Source organism: Equus asinus, chromosome 17 (genome assembly GCF_041296235.1).
Source record: "Equus asinus isolate D_3611 breed Donkey chromosome 17, EquAss-T2T_v2, whole genome shotgun sequence".
Classification (NCBI taxonomy): domain Eukaryota; kingdom Metazoa; phylum Chordata; class Mammalia; order Perissodactyla; family Equidae; genus Equus; species Equus asinus.
In genome coordinates, this window is record NC_091806.1 from 29,627,860 (window position 1) to 29,646,717 (window position 18,858).

Sequence of the window (18,858 nt, forward strand, 5' to 3'; positions counted from 1 at the left end):
TATGCAGCATGTATATGGATCTTGTATTTTATCCAATCAGCCACGCTGTGCCTTTTGATTTGAGCATTTAGTCTATTGACATTTAAAGTAGCTATTGATAAATATGTACTTATTGTCGTTTTGCTACTATTTTTCTGGGTCTTTCAGCAGTCTTCTTTCTTCCTTTGTCCTTTTCTTTCTCCCTTACATTGTGGTTTGATGGCTTTCTTTAGCATTATGTTTGGGCTCCTTTCTCTTAATTATTTGTGCATTTATTATATGTTTCTTGTTTATGATTACCATGAGGTTAATACATAATAAGCTACATATAAAAAAATCGATATTGAGTCGAGGGTGTTTTTAGTTTGACCTTTTGCTAAAAGCTCTACTCTTTTGTTTCCCTCTTCCCACGTTTTATGTCTTAGATATCATATCTAACCTCTTATTTTGTGTGTGTATCCATTACCCTTTTATCATGGAAATCGCTAACTTTAGTACTTTTGTCTTTTGACCTCCATATTATCTGCATAGGTGGTTGATCTGCTACCTTTACTCTATATTTGCCTTTACCAGTGATTATATTTGCCTTTCTTTTTGAAAATTGTCTTATTCCTATTTGTGGTCTTCTCTTTCCCACTTGAATAAGTGAGTAAGTCCCTTTAGCATTTCTTGTAAAACTTGTTTCTTGGTGATAAATTCCTTTAATTTTTGCTTGTCTAGAAAATTCTTTATCTCTCTTTCTATTCTGAATGACAACCTTGCCAGGTAAAGTATTCTTGGCCATAAGTTTTTTCCTCTCAGCACTTTAAATATATTGTGCCACTCCCTTCTAGCTTGTAAGGTTTTGGCTGAGATGTCAGCTGATAGCCTTATGGGGTTTCCTTTGTATGTAACTTGTTGCCTTTCTCTTGTGGCTTTTAGGATTCTCTCTTTATCTTTAATTTTTGACATTTTAATTATAATGTGTCTTGGTGTGGGCCTTTTTGGTTTTATCGTGCTTGGTGCTCTCCATGCGTCTTGTACTTGGATATCTGTTTACATCCTTAGGTTAGAAAAGTTTTCAGCTATTATTTTCAAATAGATTCTCTGCCCCTTTGTCTTTCTCTTCTCCTTCTTGGACACCTATAATACTAATGTTAATGCACTTTGTGTTGTTCCAGAGTTCCCTTAGACTGTTCTTGTTCTTTTTAATTCTTTTTTCTTTTATCTGTTCAGCTTGGGTAATTTCCTCTAGTCTTTTGTCCAGCTCACTGATCTATTCTTCCGTATCATCTATTATGCTACTGAGTCCCTCTAGTGAATTTTTCATTTCCAGTATTATAGTCTTCATTTTTGAATTTTTCTTTTTTATATTTTCCAATTCTTTGTTGACATTCTCACTATGTTCATCCATTTTTCTCCAAAGATCAGTGAGCATCCTTATGACTTTTTGTTTGAACTCTTTGTCAGGTAGATTGTTTATTTCCATTTCATTTAGTTCTTTTTATGGGGTTTTGTCCTGTTCCCTTGCTTGGAATGTATTCCTTTGCTTCCTCTTTTTGCCTCTTTCTCTGTGCTTATATCTATGTATTAGGTGGGTCAGCTATGTCTCCTGATCTTAGATAACTGGACTTATTTAAGAGACACCTTTTGAGGCCCAGCAGTTTGCTTCCCTCTCATCTCCAGTTCCAAATATTTCAGGAGTGACCCCTGTGTGGGTTACATGTGTCCTTCTATTGTGGCAGGGTTTCTCATTCTGCATGTGCCAAGGGAGTCTAAGCTGTCCCTCTGGCTAGCTGGTTGTAATATTCAGCTGCATGTGGCTACTATGGAACTTTCAGTCACTCATTGGGTGTGGAGAGCCCCAATATACTTGGATGCAAAGTCTAATAGCACATTCCTGTTGCAGTTTTTCTGTTAGGTGAGTAAGCTCCAAGTGTGGCTGGTTGCTAGGCTTGGGGGCTTACAATTGCTGTAGGTCTCCTGCCTACAAGGCTGTTGTTAGCTCTCTAGGTTTGCAGCTGAGTGGGGCTGGCCCCAGGCATGGGAGCACCCAAATGTTTCAGGCTTTGAAGGTGGGGCCAATCCCCTATGTGGCTGTTTGAGAAACACAGGTCTTCTCCTTCTGATAAGCCTCATTGCCCACAGGTCCACACACATTGTCAACACAGTCCTGGCCCATGCACACGTCCCTTCCCCCTGGAGTGTACCCAGTCGCCCCACTGCAGAGGCCCCCATACACTCCACCAATGCCCTACCCACTCCTCATGCACACCCTGCCCTGCAGAGGCAGACCCACTTGCCTGCCTGCAGAGGTTATAGGCACCCAGTCTATGCAGACAGAAAAGTTGCCAAAGGGCTTGCTGTTGGGTAGGACCAGTCACTACAGTAGGCTGCCTGTGCTAGCTGAGCTGGATTAAATTAGTGCTCTAGTGGGTGGGGCAGACCCTGGGCTAACAGGCCAGGGGAAGAGCTCCAATGGTGTCTGCCAGTGTCTGTGTCAGCACACCTGTACTGGGTCACAATAATGGCTGCTGCCAATGTCTCAGTCCCTGTAGCGGTCTGATCTCTCACCAAGATGCACTCATAGACTATCAGGTGAGTCTCTTTTCCCCAAAGGACTGTGCACCTTTCTTTCTGGTGATTTTAGGTTGCTTTCTGAAATGGGTGAATTTGTGTCAGCCCTTTAAGAGGTGGCTTTTTTGTGCTTATGCCTGATAGGTTTTCTAGGGGTATTTCCTGTTGTAGTTAATAGCCAGAAAAACCTGATAATATGACATTTATCTCAGTTGTTATGAGTCTGAAGGATGCTTATAGTGGTAACCTTCCCCTGCTCAGGTCCCCTGCTCTTCCAGGGAATGCTGCAATCCTTTGGATTGCTCCTGGCTGACTGTGAAGTACCACAGCTTGTGAAGGTGGCTTTTTTCTCTCCATAAAAGAATTTCTGCCTCTTCTGCCTCAATCAGGACTGTCCCTTTTTGCAGGGGTTCTTTTTATCCAGTTTTCAGTTCTCTCTTAGAGGTAATTGTTCCAAGAATAATGTAACTGATTGTGTTCGTGGTAGGAGGAGAGTTCAGAGTCCACCTACAGTGCCTCTTGTGTGTCAGGTCCTGGCATTAACCTCTGATATGCACTGAGTCAAGTACACCTTTCATGTTCATTCAGTTGATGTTTGGCAGTTGTCAGGAATCCGGTCAAGCAGGCTGGAGTCCTTTGTTCTGTCTTTTACATCCAGTCTTCTTGTGCAGCCATTCTGCCACTCTCTTGGCTGGTACTTCCTCTAGGAGACAAATCCAGGCTAATTTGTCTGCTTTTGGTTTCCTAGCAGCAGCATCACCTGAGATGTGGATACATGATATACTGTTATTGTTATCCCCGGACTTTCTTCCAGATGTCATCCCAGAGCACTGCCCCCCACAGTGGCTGAACATTGGTGACCCACTTTTCTTGTGCTTGTTGACTACTGTACCCAGAGCCAGAATCCAACCACTTGCTCTCAGTCAAAGGCTGAATGGCCACTACTGTCCACTAGGAAGTGTTGCCCCTTGGAGAGCCATCTGTGTACCAGGCCTCTGCCAGGATTAGGCCTTCTCCCTCCTATACATTTGACAGGGTTTCAGGCATAGGCACTTCAAGCAATGAGGTTGTTTGTTCTGCACTATCTGTTACTGGCCCTAGGATGGCATGGAATTCTGCACTCAGAGGACTACTAGTAAGAGTCCTTCATTGTTGTAAGTATGCATGCCATAGTGCCAATGTATGTTTGGGCTGTTCCCAAGTGGGGTTTTTGGAAAGCGTCCCACAGCCACCCCACAATGGGTAGGTGATTAAAGACTGTGACCCACAGACAATGGGCTATTGGCTCTACTTGTTGGAGGGCTAAGTAAGCAGCATATAATTGTTGCTCCAGGAGACTATATTGTCTTTCAACTTTATTCCAGAAAAATCCAAGAGGCACTCATTTATTGCCTTGCCTTTGCCACAGACCCTATCCAGACCCCTCTGAGTAACTGGAAATGACCAATTCACATGGTTGTCCTTGTGTTAAAAAACCAAGACTGACTTTGTTTTACTTCTATGTTGGCTTGGGTGAAGGTCTCCTGTTTGGTGGTCGCCCAATTCCAAATAACACACTTTTGCACTGACTTATAAAGAGTGTTGAGTAGTTGGGCTAAATGAGAAGCCTGTATCTTATCTATAATAGCAGCAAGAACCACTTTTGTCTTACCCAAACAGACAACACCCAAGTATTTGACCAATAACGCAGGCCTTTGTACTTTGTTGTCATCACTACCCATCCTCATTGGCATAAGTAGGTGACAGGGAGTGGGAGTCTTCCTGGAGGTATGGGAAAGACCTCATCGATGTAATGAAACAAAAAGCATTAGGAGGTTGTGTCCCCCCACATTTTTTGGAATTCTTTCCTTTGGTGGTGTGGAGTTATTGTGATGTGCAACACACCAGGGAAGGGAAACTTAATTCTATTGATACAGCAGTTATCTACCCTATGCCATAAAAAACAGAGTGTCCTGCCTTTTGGGTTGTGTTTACTTGCTCACATAAAGCTGAAAGACATAATCAAGGTTACTCAACAGGAGCAGAGTAGGAATGGGAAAGTGGGAGATGTTCCTCCAGTCTTGCAGTGCTCTCCAACCCAAGACATTGGCAGCTCAGAGATGCTATGTCTGCAGCACCAGCAACACCAGTTTCACCTTCAGTGTGCCCCCACTGTAATTGTCTATGATAGAAATAGGGCCATGAAAATGGGATGGATTTCCATGCATCAGAGTGCATTCTGCTTCTGTAGCTACTAATGCTAAACACTGTTAGTTCTACATGTGGCCTCAGTCCCCCAATACCCAAGCCACCTGCATGGCATCACAGGAGTGGGTTTGGGTTCCTTGGTCTTCCCCCTAACTGAGGCGGTCGGAGTGTTCTCAGGCTGTAGCCAGGGGCACTGTTGGTTTGGCGTAGTTTGTGGATGGCCTTGTGAATCTTTATTTTTGCCCCAGCTGCTGCCACAAAGCCAACAGAACAGTATTTTGTTGCTTTTCACTTTTTTCCAGAGGGGTGTCACCAGGCCATGCTACATCGGTCTACCTGTTACTCTGACAGGGCCACTGGTGGTTTTGGCTCCTTTTCTGCCTCTTTCTCCACAAGGCTGGGTAGGCTTTACTTCCCTCCGTCTGACCTTATCTGTCCCAGGTCAGCGGGGACTTGAGCCACCCAGGACACCAGTTGACCTACTAAGGAGCTTAGGATAGAGACTAAAACCCATACCATTGGCTCACTGCTGTCTATAAAATTATATCCTTCATTTCTGCAGTAACTAGTTCATTGTCAGGCACTCAGTAACGTTCAGCATAAACCACATGTTTCATGCCTAGTTCCCTTAACAAATCCTGTAAGTTTTCCACGGTCTGTCACTGGGGAGGTGGGGGAGCAGGCATAGGTATGCCTCCCTCATTAGGCCACAACCCCTTATAGGTGGCCATTTACCAATTCAAGAAGGAGACCACTCGATCTTTGCTCATCCCCACCACTGACGACAAAATGACTTCCACCCCAGTATGCCAGAGATGCAAAAGCCTCCATGGGAGGCTTACCAATCAGGGCAGTCATTCAGTGCTCTTGGACCCTGAGCATGTGAGATGTACTGTCCTATGCTGTGTCAGCAGCTCATCTTATGCTTCTCCAGGTGTGAGTACTTCCTCCTGCAACTGCCTTACTTTTCTGTTGCTTCCATCTCAGCTTCTGTTGCAAGCCGTCCCGCAGTGAGGAGGGGCCACCCTATGGCAGTAGCCACTGCCTGGGCTTCTGATGTCTTCTTTACTACATCTATTGTACCTAGGACTTCCCCTATGTTGGTGGCCTGCCCCCATATCAAGGACACCAACCTGGTGGTGACCGGCCCCCATATCAAAGACACCAGTCAATCTGGGATTTCCTCCATGGTCTTCCCCTTCCCATTGCCCATATTCTCAGTACTCATGGGGTTTCCTTGGCCTCCTGGGTGGCTCACCAATTGTCTTGCCACACACACAGTTACATGAACAGTGAGGAATAGGTGGTGGAGAGACCAAAGAAAAGACCCAGAGATGGTGTACAAGACATAAGGGTTTCTTGGGTCTTACTTATACGGAGTGTCCAGTGACAACTTGCTGGACAGAGTTATGTGCCTGTATCTGCTACCATGAAGAGGGAGGGAGTTGTTTTTAGAGGCATGAACAAAAGGCTACCCACTTGCCAAGAGGGACTGTCTGTGCATGGCCATATTCCAAGGATCAGTAGCTCACATGGAAGGGCTCTATGTTCCCTCAGAACATCATGTTCATTGAGAGAAACAGTTACAATACTGGATGGTTGGTGTCCTGTCTAGAAGAGGGCCAGAAGGACACATGGTTGAGATAGGGCATGGAAGCTACTGCCCCTACATGAGCCAAGAATAGCCCAAACAATACCAAGACAAAACAGATGATACCAGCCCAAGCAGCAGGGTGCATTACAAGAAAGGAATCCCCAAATTAGGCAACTTTGATCTTACTTGGGGTTGCTGGTGATCTGCCTGTATTTCTCTCTGTAAAGAGAAACTTTATTTTCACTCATTTATTCACTCATTTATTTGCACTGGAATGCAAGCAAATTCTCCCCAGAAAGGAAAGGAGAGGTCTTTTTCTTTACTACCCTGAATGTCTCTGGAGAGGGAGATGTCTCTAGGTTTTACTATCCTGATATGTCTCCTTATACAGACATTCTTAAACATAATGGCTGTAAATGCCTGGGACAGATAAATTATTCTATACAGAAATATTCATGGAAAATCTGTGTATTAAATAATATTGCTTTTTATTCATAAAGTGAATAAAACAGGAAATACAGAGACAAAAGAAACATAAAAGTAATGATAAAGGTTAATCTAGCTTTTCCAATCCATGACAAAGCAAGTTGAGAAAAAAAATTAAAAATAAAGTTAAAGAAGAACTATTTGACAAAATTAATAAGAACAAATTTATATACAAACTCTCTATGTTGTTAAAGCCTACCAATCAAACACATCTGGAGTCAAAATTTTAGTTTATTTTGCTTCTGCAACACTCACTCCAAAGAAGCAGTGGGCATCTCAGTAAGAGCATAAGGGAGGCATTTTTATAGTATATGGGTTTTGCTGAATGAATCCAACTATGGATTAAGGAAGAGGGCACTCTCTCTAGATTTGGATAGTGTCAAAAAGCTGGGGCAGATCAGCAACTAGATGCCTCAGGAAGCATTGCTCAAGAGGTGGAAGGAAGAAAGTAGGAATAGTCACATCATTGGTGAGAACGTAGTAGTCATTGGAAGATGGAGTTGTTTGTCTTTGCACAGTTGTCTTGTGGACTTGGGTAGTCCAGTTAGAAACACTGTTTCTTGTTGGCTTTCTGTGACCAGTGACATTGTGTTAGATACGTTGCAGTCTGATTTATTGGCAGAGCTGATTTTCATCTTCATAATAACCTGACAGCATGAAAATATTCTTTTTTCCTCTACTTCTTTCTCTCTCTCTTTCTCTATTGTTTCTCTCTTGTTTCTTTCTTCTTTCTTTCCTTCCTACTTCCTTTCTTCCTGTTTATGTGCCCATGGAGAATTATAAAAAATACAATAAATTCCATAAATTAGAAAAATTATAAAATATTCTCTGATGCAATGAACTAGAATTAGAAATTAGTAATAAAGTTTGAAGGTAACAACAACTAAAATTCTAACAATTAAAATGAAAATTCTCATTTAAACAAACTTTTGATTAAAGATGAAATAATAAAATTGCCAAATATCTATAAAATCACTTTTACATAAATACCTAGCCACTACAAATGGTTTTTGAATAAAATTTACATGCTATAAATACTAATGTTAAATAAGAAATAACAATAATAAATTAAGTAAGCAAATATTTCAAGGCACAAGAAAATAATATTAAGGAAAGGAGAAGAGAGTAATAATTTTTAATTAATATTAAAAACCTCTTAGGGGCCAGCCCTGTGGCCGAGTGGTTAAGTTTGCACACTCCACTGTGGTGGCCAAGGGTTTTGCCAGTTCAGATCCTGGGGGCAGACATGGCACTGCTCGTCAGGCCATATTGAGGCAGTTTCCCATGTGCCACAACTAGAAGGACCTGCAACTAAGATATACAACTATGTTCTGGGGGCATTTGGGGAGATAAGGCAGAGAAAAAGAAAACTTCTTAAATGACAGAAATAGTAAATCCAAGAACACATTTGCTGATGTTAAACATAACAGCAAAATAGGCAAATCATTTGCTAATTTATCAATAAAAATGTATTGGAGAGGGGCCAGCCCAGTGGTGCAGTGATTAAGTTTGCACATTCCACTTTGGCACCCTGGGGCTCGCTGGTTCTTTGGATCCTGGGTGCAGCCATGGCACCACTTGGCAAGCCATGCTGTGGTAGACGTCCCACATATAAAGTAGAGGAAGATGGGCATGAATGTTAGCTTAGGGCCAGCCTTCCTCAGCAAAAAGAGGAGGATTGGCAGTAGATGTTAGCTCAGGGTTAATCTTCCTCAAAAAAAAAATGTATTGGAGGACAAAGAAAATATTTAAAAATGAGAGCAGAATACTTACTCTCATATATGCAAATGAATTCGAGAACCTTATAGAATGGATGGTTTTTCAAAGGGAATATTGATCGCCGAAAGTTAATACAGAAGAGATTAAACAGCAATATACGTTGAAGGAACAAAGTAGTAAAACTTCAAACTTCTCCTTTCCAAAGCATCAAGCCTTGGAGTTCTAAATAATTATTAAGGACTAGGGAGTATCAATGGTGCTGGAACTGTTTGAGAACATAGGAAAAGAAGGAATGTTTCAAAGTAATGTTTGTGAAGTAGACTATCAAATACAGCTCAAACATTATACTCCAAGACCACCCTCAAATACAAAATATATTTTTTTTTTGCCTTGCGGAAGATTAGCCCTGAATCAAGATCTGTGCCAATCTTCCTCTATTTTTTGTATGTAGGACACCTCTACAGCATGGCTAGTGAGTGGAGTCATTCCACACCCAGGACTAGAACCTGTGAACCCAGGCCACTGAAGAAGAGTGTGTGGAACTTTAACCACTCAGCCAAGAGGCCAGGCCCAAAAATATAATTTTTAATACAAAAATCTATAATAAAACTTCCAGTAAAAAAAAAAAAAGACCTCAGCAGCATGTTAAAGAATAATATACCAAAATAAGTTAGTCTTATTATAGGAGCATGGAATAGTACAATAGAAAATCTACTAATATATACAGTTTATTAAATGATTTTGAGTTAAATCATGAAATCATCTCCTTAGATGCTGAAAAATATTTGCTAAGATTAAACATTTATTCTTAATCCCAGTATTTAAATGAGAGCTAAAAATATCCCAACTCACAGACTTGATCACATTTACAGGAAAATCCTGAGGGCATTCCATTTAAAATTGAGAACAAATTAAAATGGCCTTGCTCAAAATTCTTCTTAAAATTACTCTGAAGCTACTGATCAAAGCACTTAGGCCATAGAAATCAATAAAAAGAAATAAAAAGGAGTAATAATTATTATTTGAAGAGGACATGATTTTTTTCTGTGTATCCCAGGAGAATTAACCATTATAAACAACAGAAGTCAATAGTGTAGCTAGACAAAAATTAGTATACCTAAATCATTAAACCAAATAGAAAAACAGCAAACTAAAATATAATAGAAGAAAAATCTGTCTTATTTGTATACACTAGCAAAAAGTGGAAATAAATTTGTTTAAAATACCACTTACAATAGCATCCAATAGTATGAAATACTTAGTATTAAATTTAACAAAATATGTATAATATCTGTAAGATGAAAATAAACATTCCTGAGAAAATTAAGAAGTCCTACATAAGTGGAAAGATATATCAGGTTGAAGAATTGGAAAACCTAATATTGTTAAAATGCCAATTCTCACAGGATTGATCAATACTTTCAATGAAATCTCACTCAAAATGCCAAGTTTTCTGTAGAGATAGATAAGCTAACTAGAAAACTTATTCATAAAGGCAAAAATCCTAGGATATCCAAATATTTTTAAAAACGAAGACCAAAGTTGGAGGACCTATACTACCTGTTTTCAAGATTAACTTAAAGATATACTAAAGAAACCAGTCTTTTAATAACATAAGGATAGATATATTGACCTTAGAATTAAGAAATAGATCAACAAATATGTGGCAAGTTGATTTTCAACAAAAGGAATAAGCCAACTCCATGAAGAAATTATTGCATTTTCAAAAAAATGGTGTTGTACAACTGTATAGCCATAGAGAAAAAAATGAATAAATTGTAATCTTTATCTCACACCATACACAATAATTAACTTGAAAAGAATGACATACTTTATGTATATTACATAAAAATGTAAATGCTAAAACTAAAAATTCTAAGGGAAAAGATAGAAGAAAATTTCCATCACCTTAGCATTTCAAAAATGTCTTAGAGAAGAAACCAAAAACACAAACCATAAAAGGAAAAAAACATATATTTACTTTACCAAAATTTAAAACTTCCAGTTCTAAACACACCATTAAGAAAATGAAAAATATACTACACATTGGGAAAATAAATCTGAAGACTGAGCTGGAGTTATAAACTACCTTTATTGAGAATTGAAGGCATACTCCAATATGAATCCAATGTTTCTTGGCAAAGACTGGGAAACTTATTCATTCCAGACATTTAAATAATTTTACTCTAGTTATTAGCTAACCACTGAACTAACTGAGCAGAGACTTCAGTGATGACACATGAAAACGGATACACTCCTTTAAGGATTCATTTAGAAAAGTCACTAAACAAAATAATATTATCAAGAACAGCAAACAGCAACAATATCAAATGCAGGGGAGACGGAAAATCTGATCTTCAGAGTTGCCAAATTATATTTTTTTAAAAGGTTCAGTTTTCAAAAAAAATTGTGAAACTTGCAATGAAAGAAGAAAACATGGCTCATACACAGGATAAAAATCCAATCAAGGGCCAGTCCAGTGGCATAGTGGTTAAGTTCACATGCTCTACTTCAGCAGCCGTGAATCATGGTTCTCGATTTCAGATCCCAGGCATAGACCTACACACCACTCATCAAGCCATGCTGTGGTGGTGTCCCACATACAAAATAGAAGAAGATTGGCACAGATGTTAACTCAGCAACAATCTCCCTCAAGCAAAAAGAGGAAGATTGGAAACAGATGGGCCAATCTTCCTCACACACACACAAAAAATTCAATCAATAGAAACTTTCTCTGAGAAAGCTCATAATTTAGACTCACTACACAAAGACTTTAACTTGGCTATTTTTAATATGTTCAAAGAACTAAAGAAAGCCATTTTTAAAGAATTAAAGGAAAACATGAGAATGCTGTTTCACCAAAAAGAGAATACCAACAAAATGAGAGAAATTATTTTTTAAAAAATAGAAATTCTAAAGTTAAAAAGTAAAATAACTGAAATGAAAAACTCACTAAAAAGGCTCACCAGCAGATTTGAGCAGGCAGAAGAGTCAGTTACATTGAACATATGTTAATTGAGATTATCCAGGCTGAAGAATAGAGAGAGAAAAGGATGAAGAAAAACAGACCTTGAGATACTGGAAGAACACCATCAACGATAGAAACATACAAGTATATGAATTCCCAGAAGGAGAGAAGAGAGAGAAAATATTTTAAAATATATTGGCTGAAAACTTCCCAAATCTAATAAAAATTTCCATTTATCTACACAGCCAAAAATTCAAACGAGTCCATGTAGAATAAGAGCAAAGAGATACACACCTAGACAATATATAATGAGTCAAAATTCAAAGACAAAGAGAGAATCTTGAAAGCAGCAAGAGAGAACTGACTCATCACATAAAAGGGATTCTCAATAAGATTAATAACCAATTTCTCTTCAGAAAGCGTGGAGGCCATAGGAGTGTTGATGGAGAAAACTTCTGACAGAAATAGTTTATACTCAGCAACACTATTTTTCAGAAATGAAAAATATTTTCCGATAAACATAAGCTGAAGGAGTTTGTCTCAAGTAGAGCTGCCCGACAACAAATGCTAAAGAGAGTCTTTCAGGCTAAAATGAAAGAACAACAGACAGTACTTGAAGCCATGTGAAGGAATAAATGACAAGTAAAGGGAATCAAGTGGATAAATATAAAAGCCAGAATTGTTCTATTTTTGGATTGTAACACCTCTTTTTTTCTTTTATGATTTAAAAAACAAATGCATAAAACAATAATTATAAGCATATTTTAATGGATACACAATGTATAAAGATGAAATATGTGACAATAACAACATAAAAGGAGGCATAGCTACAAAACAGTGATGAGATTAATTAAGAACACAAATAAGTGGAAAAACGTACATGTTCATGGATTGGAAGACTAAGTACTGTTAAAATGTTTATTTTACTCAAAGCGATCTACAGACTTGGTTCTATCTCCATCAAAACCTCAATGACATTTTTCACCTAAATAGAAAAAAAAAATCCTAAACTTATAAGGAACCACAAAAGACCTCAAATAGCCAAGGCAATCTTCAGAAAGAAGAACCAAACTGAAGACATAATACTTCCTGATTTCAAAATATATAACAAAGCTACAGTAATTAAAACAATATAATACCCACATAAAGACAGATGTATAGACCAATGGAAAAGAAAAGAGATCCCAAAATTACCCACACATATACAGTCAATTGATCTTTGACAAGGATGCCAAAAATACACAGTGTGGAAAGGATAGTCTTTCCAACAAATGGTGCTAGGATAACTCGATATCCACAGGCAAAAGAATAAAACTGGGCCCCTATCTTACACCATACATAAAAATAAACTCAAAATGGATTAAAGACTTAAACGTAAGACCTGAAACTATAAAACTCCTGAAAGAAACATAATGGAAAAACTTGATATTGCTCTTGGTAATGGCTTATTGGATATGACACCAAATTATGGTGCTTGACACGAAAAGCACAAGGAACAAAAGCAAAGATAAACAAGTGAAACTAAATCAAATTAAAAGCCTTCTGAATAGCAAAGAAAACAATTAATAGAACAAAAAGAGATGAGAGAAAATATTTACAAATCATATATCTCATAAACAGTTAATATCCAAAATATATAAGGCCTACCTACAACTCAATAGCAAGAAACCAAATAACTTAAATTAAAAATGGGCAAATGACTTGAATAGGCATTTCTTCAAAGAAGACATGCAATTGGCCAACAGGTATATGAAAAGGTGCTCAACATCACTAATCATCAGGGAAATGCAAATAAAAACCAGAGCAATATATCATCTCATACTAGTTAGAGTGGCTATTATCAAAAAAGAAAAAAATACATACCAGGTATCAGTAAGGATGTGGAGAAATTGGAACTCTTCTAAATTGTTGGAGTGAATGTTAAAATAATATAATCACTATGGAAAACAGTATACAGTTTCCTCAAAAATTTAAAAATAGAACTACCATATGGTCCAGCAATTCCACTTCTGGGTATTTATCCAAAGAAAACAAAAACACTAACAAAAATATATATGCACTCTGGTGTTCTTTATAGCATTATTTACAATAACCAAGATACGGAGACAACCTAAGTGTCAATCAATGGATGAATGGATAGAGAAAGTATATATATATATATATATATATATATATATATATATATATATATATATATATATACAATGGAATATTATTCAGCCATAAAAAAGAATGAAATCTTCCCATTTGTGAAAACAGGGATGGACTGTGAGAACATTATGCTAAGTGAAATAAGCCAGACAGAGAACAGCAAATACTCTGTCATGTCATTTATATGTGGAATCTAAAACAAACAAACAAACAAAAACCCCACTACGCTTGGTCTAGTAACATCAGCAACATGGCGGAGTGAACTATTCTCTTTGTCCCTTCTCCTCCAAAGTGGAATTAAACAGACATTCATTGATTAAAGCAGGATACCCACACAGCACAACAGGACACCTGAGAGACCCACACAGTTATACATCTAACGATGGATGGACTGGGTCCCGAGGAAGGAGTAGAGATATGTGACTGCTCCCCTATCCTTCCCCAGCAACAGTGATCCAGGTCATGGGTCCTCTCACAGTGACTGATACTACTCTAAGAGTAGGCAGGGTGAGCCCAGAATGTGGGCTAATGCTATCCTGGCCCATGGGAGCACACACAATGATGCTGTGGCCCTGCCAGTGGAAACACACCTTAGCACAACTATAAGAAAAGGTGACAGTAGTCCTGCATGCATGCACAAATGCTTTCCTAGCCTGCAGGAGCACCTACCATACCAACACAGCTTTGGGGCCTGTCTGCCCGTGAGGAGACAAGGCAGGACTTTGTGTTTAGCTGCTTTAGGGCAATGTAGGAAACGGAAGAGCTGAAGTTCTATTTCTGCGAGATCGGGGCTGGGTGAAACTGCATTTCACAGGCCTTTGTAAGACATGTTCCCGGTAGGGTGGAAGAGCACTGTGGAGAGCAAGTTGTCTCTTAGCTTCCCAGAGAGCTGGAAGCCAGACGCTTTGGGGCCTGTCTGCCCTTGAGGAGACAAGGCAGGACTTTGTGCCTTGCAGCTCTATGGCAATGTAGGACACGGCAGAGCAGAAGTTCTACTTCAGCGAGATAAGGGCTGGGAAGAAACTGCGTTTCACAGGCCTTTGTAAGACATGTTCCCGGTAGGCTGTAAGAGCACTGTGTAGAGCGAGTTGTTTCTTAGCTTCCCAGAGAGCTGGAAGCCAGACGCTTTGGGGCCTGTCCCAAGAAGTGGGGGTATAAGGGTGGTTCTACACCCTCAAAGAGGGTGTTTCACATATGATTGAATTGTCCCTCCCACAATAGTCACAAGACTGCTCTGTGGGCACAGCGATTGATGGAAACAGCAGGTAGGCCTTATGTCTCAGTGAAAGCAGCAGGGTGGCAGTCTGTTGTCTCCAGCTGAGTGGTGACAGGTGAGCTGGGTGGTCAAAGGTGAGTGCAGCAATCAGTTCCTAGCCTAAGGAAAAATGCTTATCCCTAAGGAAATGCTAATGTGGGGGGAAGTTACACCTTTATCTCAAGGGCCTTTGTTCTGGCCCTAGGAAGTGTCTAAGCAGATATGCAATGCATGCTCAATAGCCACAGTCAGGCCCGTTTGAAAAAAAAAGTCAGGCCTCATTAGGTTTCTACCAAATGGCTTCCTCATATACTCCAATATATCCTATTGCTTGCCATTTTTATTTGTCAGCCTTCACCCTTACTCTCACCCTCACCCCGCTCTTCTCACCCCTTGCCTCTAATTCCAGAGCCCATCTTAAACCCTAAACCTTTGCCTAAACCCTAAACCCTGACCCTGACCCCGACCTCAACCCCTTCCCTAACCACATCCCTGACGCCAGCCCTAACCCTAACCCTTTAGCTGCACATACTCCATAATTAATCTGCCACTGAAAACTGGGTGAGTTACTACAAGGCAGCTGTGGGGACCAGCCCGGGGCCTTTCTTCCCAAGGTAGAAAGGGCACAAAAGAAGGGGGTCACAGAGCGGCTACATAGGGTCTTGGAACAAATGGCATCCGCCACATATGACAGGGATGTCCCTTCACTTGTCACCAGAGGCTTTGCTGACATCGCAGGTCAGTGAACACAGCGGGTCAGAGGTCTCAGGCGGCCAGGTCGGCACTCAGTGCTGAGTTTAGGGGGAGAAGGTTTTCCTTCCAGAAACGCCGGAAACGCCGATGCTTCCTGCGGGTCGTGGGCCCCCGAGGGGGCGCTGCTGTCACCCAGGGTGGGGGTGATGCGGGGTGGGTGAGCCGAGGAGTCGAAAGAAAGATTTCTTAGACTCTCAAGATCTGGCAGTAGTGCTCTTTTATTTAGAGAATAGTGTAGCATGGGGACAGGACCCATGGGCAGTCAGAGCTTCTGCTGCTGCCGCTTCTGCTGCCCCCGCTGGCATGGGGACAGAGCCCATGGGCAGGCAGAGCCGCTGCTGCTGCCCCCGCTGGCATGGGGACAGGACCCATGGGCAGGCAGAGCTGGTGCGTGGGGACAGGACCCATGGGCAGTCAGAGCTTCTGCTGCTGCTGCTGCTGCAAAGTTGGGTGGAGAGTAAGGCTAAATTTAAGGCATAGGTATGTGAGTTATCTCTTTACAAGACAAAGAATATGTAAAAAAGTTAAAATGGTATCAGTGCCCTTATGGTCTGGCCACTTGGCGATCCCACAACTTTTAGATAAGAATCAAACCGGATTGAGTAAATGGCAGAAGTCACCGCTTGAATTTTATCCTCGGCTAACGACAAAGGAGGATTTGTGGGGGGGTGGGGGGGGTGGGGTGGGGGTCAGTTACACCACGTTGCCAGGCAGTAACCAACTTAAGTTCTTGCCTCTGGCATTGATTAAGAGCCTCTAGAGATAAGACCATCCCCCCTTCTTCCTGGCACAGAGAGGGAGGCATCTTCACAGATAGAGGTTTCCCTTAGAAATGTAAATGTTTCCCAACAAAGGTGCAAACAAATTCCATTCCTTGGAGCCTGAATCTCATCTGTAGTTTTAAAACTAACCAGCCTAAAAATCCTCATCATAAGCCATTTTAAAATTAAGCAGCCTAAAAATCCTCATCAGGGGGATGGTGGGCGCGGGTTGTCCCCAGGGCGCCACCGGCTTCCCTCAGGAGCACGCGCTGACGCGCAGGGCGTGGGGACGGAGCCCAAGCACTTCCGGCCCTGGCTAGGCCCCTGGCCCCACAGTCCCTCGCTGGGGGGGAGGGCGGCCCGGGTCCTGAGTGCCCGTCGCCAGGGCAGGCGGAGGCCCACGGGGAAAGCCTGAGCGGGTGGGCCGTGAGATGGGGCGCGTGAGGGCAGCCGCGCCGTCCCCTCCCTGTGTCCCTCGGGGCGCGGTAGGCCCCGCCCGGGCCCGACTGTCCCCGCTCCGTCCCCGCTCCCTCCCGGCGGCGGCCTCCCTCAGGCCCTCCCCTCCAGCCCTCGCGCCAGCTCTGCAGATGCGCGCCCTAGACCCAGCCGTCCTCACTACCCCAGCCCTAACTCGAGCCTGACCCTGACCCCAACTCGATCCTGACTCTGACCCTAACTCGATCCGACCCTGAGTGCAGGCCTGCCCCTGACCATGAGCCGCCTGCCCTGGCGACTGTCCCACCTGCTAGATACGCAGATATCTAGGGGAAAAAATAAAGCACTATGAAGCATGGAGAGAACAGCTGTGCTGAGATTCGAGTCTTAAGTGGCCTATTGTAGCAGGCATCAAATGGAAAGTGTGGCGTGTTGCTAGAAATTATGAAAAGTGTTTAGAATGCTGATATAAAAGACAATTCATAATTGCTTACCATTTTCGTGTTTCCTACGGTTTGTTAAAGGTGAAAGAGTTCTAATATATGTGATTAAAGCTGCTGGAAATTAATAAGAAAAACAGCTCTGTAGTTGAGGAAAGTAAGGTGTAAATTTTTAGTCAAGAGGGTATAAAGAATGGAATATTTTTGTTTGATGGGTTAAGAAAAGATAAACTTGTGCTAAAGTACTAGGTGGAAAAAAAAAGAAAGACTTTGGGACAAATTCTGAAGGCAAATAGAAAGTTGTAGAAGGTTTGTGAAGGAGAAATTCTGAAAGGAGTTTTATGCCTGGTGAAGTTGGCTAAGATTGAAATGAATCTAATTAAGTAAATGGGTTTTAATATGAAAAAGTAAAGTGGTACAGAAATTAAAATTTGGTTTTCTCTCAAAGGACAATTGTCTTGAACTTTTGGTCTGCTCTTGATAAAGAGGTTATAAAAGGTGTTCCTTTGAGTAAGTCTACCTAAAAGACAAATCCGTTTTGTTAGTATAATGACTGAGGTCACTCTTAAGACTTTTGATTGTTCCTGTTGTCACTTTAAATGGATACCTGAGCATTGTCTGACAGCGAGCGTTGTTTGAACAAGTGTTTTCAAATCTTTTGATATTTTTGACAAGCTTCTCCCTCAAGAATATTCAAGTCCCGAATGAAGGCTGTCTTTTAACCTGGTAGAAGGGGGAGGATTTCTCTGGGGATTTTCAGACGGCCCCTGGGACTTCAGAGAGACATTTGCTCGCCCTTCCTGTAAGGTGGAAGATTCTAAACTAATTAGGCTTCCTTGGTAGGTTAATTTACATTGGAAGCATTATCAGATAAGCGATGATAATCTTTCCTAAGTGGTATTATGTGGGTAAATATTACTGATATAAGTGTTTTGAAAATTAGATGACATTCCTAAAATTCTGATCTGTCCTGGCTATCAGCCATAATTCTAACTATTATTTTAAGGTGTTGTATATCAGAAATAATACGTTTCTCTGTCAATTGTCATTTTTAAGTCTTTTGTTGTCTACAGTCGGTTGTTTTACTCTGATGCTTTTTGCTTTTGCAAATACATCTTGATGCGGGGTCGGTGAGCCGAGGAGTCGAAAGAAAGATTTCTTAGACTCTCAAGATCTGGCAGTAGTGCTCTTTTATTTAGAGAATAGTGTGGAATAGCATGGGGACAGGACCCATGGGCAGTCAGAGCTCCTGCTGCTGCCGCTTCTGCTACCCCCCCCAGCACGGGGACAGAGCCCATGGGCAGGCAGAGCCGCTGCTGCTGCCCCCGCTGGCATGGGGACAGGACCCATGGGCAGGCAGAGCTGGTGTGTGGGGACAGGACCCACGGGCGGTCAGAGCTCCTGCTGCTGCCCCGAGTTGAGGGTTAGGGCTAAACTTAAGGCATAGGTATGTGAGTTATCTCTTTACAAGACAAAGAATATGTAAAAAAGTTAAAATGGTATCAGTGGCCGCATGGTCTGGCCATTTGGCGGTCCCACAACTTTAGATAAGAATCAAACCGGATTGAGTAAAT